The sequence below is a fragment of the Mixophyes fleayi genome, chromosome 4 (assembly GCF_038048845.1).
Source record: "Mixophyes fleayi isolate aMixFle1 chromosome 4, aMixFle1.hap1, whole genome shotgun sequence".
Lineage (NCBI taxonomy): Eukaryota > Metazoa > Chordata > Amphibia > Anura > Limnodynastidae > Mixophyes > Mixophyes fleayi.
In genome coordinates, this window is record NC_134405.1 from 321,472,315 (window position 1) to 321,482,819 (window position 10,505).

The following is a 10,505-nucleotide window of genomic DNA, read 5'->3' on the forward strand; positions in this document are numbered from 1 at the left end:
TGCATATCAGTGGTCGAAATGGAAATTGGAAATTTATTGATAGATAGATAGATAGATAGATAGATAGATAGATAGATAGATAGATAGATAGATAAGATAGATATGGGCCTTCTCACCTCTTTGTCTGTTTTACCCAGTTTGTTTATTAGTTTATTATGTTTGTCCCCAATTGTAAAGCGCTACGGAATATGTTGGCGCTATATAAATAAATGATAATGATGATAGATAGATAGATATGAGACAAACAGATAGAACATGGATAGAGATAGATAGATAGATAGATAGATAGATAGATAGATAGTTAGATAGATAGATAGATAGATAGATAGATAGATAGATAGATAGATAGATAGATAGATCGATCGATAGATAAGATAAGATAGATAGATAGATAGATAGATAGATAGATAGATAAGATAGATAGATAAGATAGATAGATAAGATAGATATAACATGGATAGATAGGAGATGGATAAATAGATAGATAGATAGATAAATAGATCGATAGATAGATAGATAGGAGATAGATAGATAGATAGATATGAGACAAACAGATAGAACATGGATAGAGATAGATAGATAGATAGATAGATAGATAGATAGATAGATAGATAGATAGATAGATAGATATGAGACAAACAGATAGAACATGGATAGAGATAGATAGATAGATAGATAGATAGATAGATAGATAGATAGATAGATAGATAGATAGATAGATATGAGACAAACAGACAGAACATGGATAGAGATAGATAGATGGATAGATAGATAGATAGATAGATAGATAGATAGATAGATAGATAGATAGATAGATAGATAGATAGATAGATAGATGGAAGAATCTATAGGTGTTTAGCTACTTACCCCGAGTGCTGATCTATGCCCAATTTGGCCACACACGTTTATCTATATATAGAGAAAAACATGTGGCCAAACTGGGCACAGATCTGACGGCTCGGCACTCGGGTTGAGTAACTAGGCGCCTGTACAATTTTTTGCGTCAGATGCACCTATGATAAGAAAATTAGTGGGATAACTTTTGACTGTATTTAAAATACATAGGGAACACTAACCCATAAGACACAGCACTCTAGCATTGTATCTGACATACCCACCTTAAATCTTACAGTGGACCAAATAATGCAGATAATTCACTCAGTCACTCCAACCTAGGAGTCTTTAAGGAGCCAAGGAAAATGTGCACAAATGACTCCCAGGAATTAGCTGCTATCTGTCATTTATAACACACTGAGTACCTGGATGATGTGATTTGTCCTAACATATAGTATACAGAATAACACCAGACACTGAGTATTGCATCTAGTATAAGAGACGTTGTGCTGTGATTTTCAGTTCAAAAACTGGGCCATGGTCAGTGGCAAATCTTTAAATCTGAGGAATGTCCCTGTAAGCCAGGGAAAGTTGTGAACTATGCAGTTCCCATTAGTTCCTTGGTAAATGTTTGACTTGAAAATGGTAATAAGTACATGGCATAGCATTACCATTATGAATAAGGAGTTTATGAGTAAAGAGGGGTGAGAAGGAGGTTAATCACTTTGTCAAAAGATACTGAAAGGTGGAGGGATATTAATAAAATAATAATATAATAGATTTACTATAACTTTGAAAAGGCAAAAGTGGAGATGTTGCCCATAACAACCAAATTCTAGCTATTATTTTCTAGACTGTACTAGATAAATGACAGCTATAATCTGATTGGTTGCTATGGGCAACACCTCCACTCTTCCTTTTTAGAAAATTTAGTAAATATTCCCCCATTGGTTTAGTAAGATCAGTTTAAATATAATCCCTTTCTTAATTACAATAAAACATTTGGCAAATGGTGCAGGTCGGGAACATGGAACATCTACAGTGGCTCATGGACCATCCAAAAAAAAGCCTCAGAAGCTGGAGGAGGGGGTTGTAAATCTGGGGTATATTTATCAAAACTTCGATAAAAGAAAAGTACAGGTGTTGCCCATAGCAACCAATCAGATTCTAGCTATCATTTTCTAGAATGCACTAGATAAATGATAGCTAGAATCTGATTGGTTGCTACGGGCAACTCCTATACTTTTCCTTTTTAGAAAGTTGATAAATCTACCCCTTAGTCTATAGTAGTATAGTGCATAGGACAAAAAACTTAAAGGCTTCAAATCAATTATTGTATCAAGTAAACTATAAATATAACGATTAGGCCTATACATGGTTGTACGTCTTTCAAGAAGTCAAAAATAAAAAGAGTGATCTGCCAGTGAGAAACATATAAGGCCATAATTAAGTGAGAAGGTATTTAAGGCCTGCTTCTCTATCTGCCTAAAATATAAGATGACAAGTACGCAAGTGAAATCCTGAGTCAGAAAACACTTGGGGCTAGATTTACTAAGCTGCGAGTTTGAAAAAGTGGGGATGTTGCCTATAGCAACCAATCAGATTCTAGCTGTCATTTTGTAGAATGTACTAAATAAATGAAAGCTAGAATCTGATTGGTTGCTATAGGCAACATCTCCACTTTTTCAAACCCGCAGCTTAGTAAATATACCCCAGGTGTAATAATCTAGTAATAATCAATTTCTATCATTTCATTTTTATCATTTATTGGCATTCTTACCTACTGAGCACTCACTTTCCCATTCCACACCATAAAACACAATAATTGAGCCATTGTTGAAAAAATAACAAGGGAATTTCCTGGAACTGTAAATTGCACATTGTTCTATCAGAGTTCTTACAGAGATCTCACAAAATAAATATTACATTTGTCAGCTCTCTTAGAAGATACTGTAGGAATATATGGCTATGTTGTAAACTGCACAAATACTGCAGATGAAAAAGAATAATTGTGTGAATAAAGCCTTATGGTTTCAGTGCTTGAGCAGGACAAGGAACTGCTATCTGTGACTGAAGACGTTTTTATGGTGCCATTAATTTTATAATTAATACTGAAAAATACTTATGGCTGTGAGGAGGTTAACCGTCGTTTGCATGATAGCTAGAGGATCATTAACTTATAAATCCTGATTTCTCCAACAGACCCTACAACTAAACATAAAATATTCATTTTAAACACCCCAAGCGCATTATTTTAAAAAAAAAACATGTTTAGACGCTCAGGGACTTTCCTGCCTGAACAGCATCAGTTAGTAGTTCAAAATGAGATCACTGAAAACAAAAAATAATATTAAATAAATACGAAAATGTTATATGTATCACCATAGACCAGTGGTGGACAACTGGCGCCCAAGCCTTCGCATGCAGCCGCCAACCCAACCTGATTAGAACGGGGGCAGCAAGCTTTTGCGTCGTGTGACTTCTTCCACACAGCGCAGGGAGGTCACGCGGCATAACCGGAGGAGGAGGGAGGGCACCACTTCCTTGGTGCTGCTGCCTTTTTTAAGCTCCTGCGGCTCTCCAGCTACCTCATGTCCCCATCACTGCCATAGGCCAACCATTTCTCCCAAAATAAGGCTTTCCCAATATCCCCTTCACTCTCATACCACAGATTTACAATTTTTATGAGCCAATTCCAAACTCAAAGGATGACAACATCCCTTACATTTTCTGCAGGGTACATGCCACAGATTTCCTGAGCAGATAGCAACTGGCGCCGATGTACCTGTGGTGCAGAGTCTAAATGGGTATCAGGTCTAGATACTCTCACAATGAGTTGATGGACTTGCGGCAGGACACCTACAGGATGCGGTCCCCGGGTTCCCCCTAGTCAGCAGCCAATACAAGGAGGCCCAGAAATGAAAGCACGAAACACAAATATAATCAGGACGGGCATATATGTTTAATGTCAGGAAATGTGCTGAAGGTCAGCGTCACAAGCAGACAAGGATGGTCAGGAAACAAGGAGGGTCAGAAATAGGAGATAATAACGGCACACTATACCCACAAATAGCCTGTTGCTAGGGCAGATTGCTGTTCTCTGAGCGATCCCTTGACCCTGGCACCTCCTGAGATAGGCAGACACAACTCGGGCACTATAGATAGAAGAACAGAGGAGCGGGCTCCAGAGGACACCGCTAAGCACGGTAGTAGTGCCTCATGCCTCAATCATGTCACTAGTGAATTAATAGGCTGAATATTGATTCTGTCAACAAAATGTCTCGATTTGCACAAGTGGGCATAAATTTCCAACAAAGTGCAAATAATTGGTCAAAGTGCCGGCTTTCCTTGCTAAGATCAGAATAAGTCCACCTAAGAAGTGCAAAAATTAGATTTCATTTTACCAAATGAATGAAATGAGATGAAGGGGTGGGGAGAATGCTTTTTGGGGTTCCTTACTTTGCAGAAGCACACACAGGCATTTATACTTTTAAAAGTCCTATACTTTTAACTTGAGACATTTTGCACCTTTCAATTGCATTCCAGCCAAGAAGCTGTTTGTAGACCCCATGTAACATAAAAGCTTCACACATAAAGTGACAAATGTAATAAGACATTCCCAATGTCCGCTCACACTCATAATTAAAATACGCCATAAAGGATAGTAAACAAGCAGTATTTTAGGGGACCATTGGAACATTTTACTTTAATGAAATAAGTGGTTCTAAAGTGGTCAGAGATTGGATTTTAATGTGCAATTCTAGCTTGCAGAGTCACCTCCAGAGAACACGCCACATGAAGCCCTGGATGGACCATCCACACACGTGTGCAAAACCAATGTCACGCATATATATATATTCTGAAGAGCTGCACAGGTATCAGGCGATGTCCACACAGGAAGCACCACAAAAATACTCTCCAATGTTAAACAAAAGACACCCCTCATATTTTTATTGTTTATAAAGTGCCTTTATTATGTCATCTTTCTTAAGTCTGACGTTAGTACAAATAAGGTTAAACCATTGAAGAAATATGAGAACTGCTGAATGAGGGATTTGTACTTACCCACAACAACAATGTACATGCAGCTATCTGTCAATCTATGAAACACAGGAAACACAGTTCGCAGGAGGAAGAAGGAGGTCTCCTATTGTAAAACGTGCATAATCCAGACTAGTGCTTTCTACAGCTGTTGCTGAACTACAAGTCCCAGCACGCTGAGGAAAGCTACAGCCTACCTGGTATCCAAGCTCAGAGTCTAGATAGGTAGTATCAGAAGGGTTCAAAACAGGTCTACCAACTCCTGTCATATAACTTATCTCTTATAAAGTCAATATTTGAACTTTATGTATGGCAGATAGTTTATTTATTACTGAATATACAATTAATATTGTAACTATTATATAGCCCAAACTCTACAGACATATTGTAGGTCAACACGTTACAGTCATTACAAAGTCTACATCAAAGTTAGTCAGCCTGTAGCTCTCAGGCTGTTATAGAACTACAAGTCCCAGAAGCATGCTTGTACATGTAGTTCCACAAGAGCTGAAGAGACACAGATTACCTAGTCCTATATAGTAGTTATATACTACAATCCTGAGATTGGAATCTAGTATTATACAGTAGATAAATTCAGTATGACACTAACAAGCGGTGTGGGTAATAGTACATTGCATCATTGTATGTGCCATATAATAAAGATTATATATATATTATATATATATATATATATATATATATATATATATATAAAATATTATTTGTATATTTTGTATATGCACAATATATGCAGTACATGCTGATAATCTATAACCCTAAAGACTTTCCAAACTATGCATAATGCAATACAAAATTAGGATGATGTACCACTATTATGACAATAAGCAAAACACAGACATAACTACTTTTACAAGACAAACTCTAACTCAGTCTGCACAGCCTCAGCTGTGCTCCACACACCATTGTCACTGTAAGATGTGAATGGTCTTTACCAGCAAACAGTAAAACCAGACTAGGTCAATAATACAAAAAGCTTCTAATTATAGCTAAGAAGCTTCCAAGTCGTTCCCAATCCTGTGCTCATTGTCAGTTCCTTCTGACTTCATCTACAAGACCATTTACTTAAAAAAAAAACATGTACTCACCAGTGTGCAGAATAATGCGTATCTGAAAGCGCAAGGAGTCTTTGGGGAGGGGACAGGCAGGATCCCGGGGAGGAAATGCAGTGACTTTAGTAGAGGGAGAAGCAGCTTTTACATGTGAAAAGCAAAATGAATAGAAGGGAATTGCCTTAGCAGTCTCCTACATGAGACACTAATGTGTTGCTGTGAGTCACTGGCTTGGTAGGAGCGGAAATGGTTTGGAGGGGGGAGATGGAGCAACAGGCTGCTTGGGCATTAAAAAAGTGCAGCCACTTTGGGATTCAGTTTCAGTGGAGCTGGGTCAGTGAATAAGAGCTCCTCCTCTTCTTATGACTGCAACACCTATGTACCTCCTTCCTCTCCATCTTTCCTGCACTCCAAGCCCAGCCTTCCCCAGCTACCCCTCCTTATCCTGACTGCAATTGGAGCCCTTGCCTTGTAATGACAAGGCCAGCAGTCCCTCACAGCACTAACACACACACATTCCCCAAAGATTAAAAGCATTTTAGGATCAAAAAAAACAGCCCTCAGTCAGGAAATAAACAAAGCAATGGTTCATTGCTTTTCAATAAAGCCCAAAATACCATAAACACAAAGCTTCAAAATAAAATGTGTCCAGTGCATTCTGGCAACAAAGTATTTTCTATTTTTAATTTTGCCAAAAATATTTAACTTTTTTTTTTTTTTTTTTTTTACCCTCTGTATTTAGAATAGGAATCCCTGGTATATTTCAGTTTTTGCATTATAATCCGCAAAACTAAATACCCCCATTTAAATGTCCTTTTTCTTTCGCCAAAACATAGTTTCTTGTATTTAGTTTGGAATTTATTTATACATTAATTATGCTGGGGTTGCTAAGTAAACAATGGGAAAAAGTTTAGGCAGTGTTGTTAATGGAACATTTAGTCATTTTTTAATGCAACTGCAGTGTTTCACGGATTTGACAGAGATTTGGCTGTGGTGGTAAAGGAGAATAATATTTTTCAAATGACTGATGGTAGTTTTTATCAGGAGTGATGTCGGCAATGTGTTGGGGATACGAGTGCCAGCTCTGGCATCCGGTGAGGTGAAGGAGTAAGATTCTATAACTGCGTCGGATAAATTATTTTGTGATTAGTACAAGATGAAAAGTATATTTGGGATTTACAGAAAAATAGGATACAGTAGTATCATTAAAGACTAATGACCTCTCAAAAAATATTTATTATATCTTATATGTAGAGAGTAAATTGTACTGTATTACATTTTATGGACGTTAAATAAAATATTGGTAAGTTGCTATTTGTGTGCTGCCTGCTGCCATATTTCGGTGAAAGTCCAAGGCACATCACAAATTTCTGACCTAAATAATAATATAAATAAACTATTCTGTCAGTAAATTATTGAAATATAACTGCAATCAATCAAAGAAACATTCTGGAATACTAGTATTGTTGTTTGATTGATTGTAGCTATATTTCAGCTATAAAGGACACATGGTGGTTTTGAATTGTTGAATAACTACTTATAAACCTATATCAATCCTGTGGACATCTATATATAATAAGCTGTTAAACATATTATACTATATTACTATCCTTGAGCAGAACAATGATTTTATGATAAAGATTTCTATGATGTTTTAAATGTATTTGTATTGATATCAATTAAAGGTTTTGTATTATCCGCAGTTCACTTTTCTGGTATTTTGGTTCCTATTTCACTGTTGCACTCAGGCCACTAAGAGGAATTTGGGGCCCTGGTACAACAACTTTTAGTTTTGGGGGCGTGGTAAACATGGGGCGTGGCTGCATCACTTTAAACATGACACATTGAGAGAACGGCATCGAAAACACCTCGCACGTATATTTTTAGTGAAATATCCGCAGATTTTTGCTTGCGCTCCATAGAGGTGTGAGCAAAAAAATGAGCAGATATTTTTACCGTACTACCAGCAACAATGCGCAGCCGCGATGTTCTTAAATCTCCCCCATTGTGTATTAACAATGATCACACAGTATATAATACATTATAATAAAACATTACATTTATCACACCCTCCCCAGCCAGATCACACCAACCCCCAGCCACATCATAACTCCCTCAGGCACATCACCCCCCCCCCCCCCTGACGCAGCACAATCCCCCCCCCAGTCACATCATAATCCACCCCGACATGGCAGCACGTTGGCTCAGTGGTTAGCACTTCTGCCTTACATCACTGGGGTCATGAGTTCAATTCCCGACCATGGTCTTATCTGTGTGGAGTTTGTATGTTCTTCCCGTGTTTGCGTGGGTTTCCTCCAGGTGCTCCGGTTTCCTCCCACACTCCAAAAACATACTGGTAGGTTAATTGGCAGCTAACAAATTGACCCTAGTCTGTCTGTGTGTGTGTGTGTGTGTGTGTGTGTTAGGGAATTTAGACTGTAAGCTCCAATGGGGCAGGGACTGATGTGAGTGAGTTCTCTGTACAGCGCTGCAGAATTAGTGGCGTTATATAAATAAATGGTGATGGTAATGATGATGACACATCACAACCCCCCCCCCCCCCCCCGACACATCTCAACCCCCCAAGACACATCATTACCACCCCAGGCAAAACTTTAACCCCCCAGGCATATCATTACCCCCTAAAGAAATCATTAACCTCCCCCAAGTACATCATTAACCCCCCCCCCTCTCCAACTCATCATTATCCCCCCTAGCACATATCATTACCCCGCTGCACACTTACCTAAGCCATGGTAGTCCAGCAGAGTGAGCTGTGTAGCTGTAAATCTTGGGAGATTACCAAATCTCGCAAGCTTTAGAGCTCCTCGGGCAGGGGACTGGGAGCTACAGACAGCTCCCTCCCCATAGGCCCGGACCCCCCCACACACACACACACCTGCGGATGTGCGCGCGGACACACAGAAAAGAAAAGGAATAATAAAAAATACCTTTCTTGCTAGTGGAATGGGGCCCCCCGGCAGGCCCGGGCCCCGGTAATCTCTACCCCGCCCCCCTCTCTGTGCCCTTGGTTGCACTCTACCATTTATATGTAATATTATGGAAAGGCATCTTCTGGAAGTCAGAAAAATTTGTCCATATCCTGGTAGGAATTGCTATTTGAAATTGCACATAATACTGCATCCCTCCCAGCATTTGGGTAGGCAGCATCAGGATACTGGGCATGGCCTCGTCACACTGGGAACGTGGCACGTCAAGATGGGGCGTACCTAGGGCTTTTTGAACCGCTAAGATGACGCGTTCTCTCCTTCCCTCTCTTCCAAACCCCTTCATTGCCGTGTGATTGGGATGGTGACACAGAGCCCTCAAATCTGAACTGTCCCGCCTAAATTGGGAAGGTTGGGAGGTATGATACTGTTATCTATCTCATCGTAAGCAATTGTCAGCATTTTATGTGGCTCAGGTATGCTGACTGCAATGTCTTCCCATGTTCCTGCTGGAAGGAAGTCTTGTGTGCATAGGAAAAACACCTCCCTCCATGATGAAACACAGCACATAAATTCATCTTGCAGTTGTGAGTGATATTATATATAGTTTGTACAAATAAACAGCTCCTGTTAATGGGAAGACAGTTTTGGAAAATACCATTTACATGGTAGCCTAATGGGGTTAACACTTTGCCCACAAGATTTTCAGTGCATGGAACACAATCCCCTATATTGACAGACTGTTGGGGTTTTTTTTGCACTTTTTGGAGCTCATCAGTATAGGATAAGAGTTCTTTTACATAAAGCAGTTTCCATTTTTCATTTAGTTGTCCTTTTAAACACACGACAAATTAAATCCAGCTAGAAATATCATTAGAAAAAAAAAAGCAAAAAAAATAAAAGATTGCACTTAACACCGAGTTATCAGGTTTGTTTACTTTTGCTCAGAGAGGAAGAAGGTACTAAGGGCTAGATTTGCTAAACTGCGGGTTTGAAAAAGTGGAGATGTTGCCTATAGCAACCAATCAGATTCTAGCTGTCATTTTGTATACTGTGCTAAATAAATGATAACTAGAATCTGATTGGTTGCTGTAGGCAACATCTCCACTTTTTCAGTCCCGCAGTTTAGTAAATCTAGCCCTAAATGTACGATTCAATGTTGACATAAATGGTTTATATAATGTGATCCTCTTTTGCACTTGTCGACATGAATTGCCATATTATGATTTAATAGAATTGTATATATATCATTGTGTATATATATGTTCCAGAATGTCTAAGTTGTTTTTTTTTTTTTCTTTAAATATTTTGCTTTCTTCCATTCCTGCCTGAGGACTGAGCTACACTGGTCAACGTGATGAGTCTTTACTAACTAGACTATAAGCTGCCACAAACAACACCCCCCCCCCCCCTGTCTCACCTCTGCACCTCCCTTGTCAACAGAGGTCAGAAGAGCTGAATTAAAACAAGAATCTGTAGACCCGTCAAATGGTTATTATGCAGAGTGAGGCTGAGTACAGTCTCTGCTCCATCAAGCGTTAATTGCAAAAAATAATATCTGTTATTTTGGTAGAGTGTCTCAAAAGGGGGAGGGGGGGACTTTAAGAAACAA

General features: G+C 38.9%; 1 protein-coding gene across 1 annotated transcript in view; it reads right to left on the reverse strand.

The window, feature by feature from the left end:
• The window catches only part of TSPAN9 (tetraspanin 9), a 283,711-nt gene extending 277,401 nt beyond the window's left edge, over nt 1-6,310 (reverse strand). Inside the window, exon 1 of the mRNA XM_075210193.1 lies at nt 5,982-6,310. The gene's annotated coding sequence lies outside the window, so the exon portion shown is untranslated. The remainder of the gene's footprint in view (nt 1-5,981) is intronic.
• Between the last annotated feature and the right edge of the window lie 4,195 nt (nt 6,311-10,505).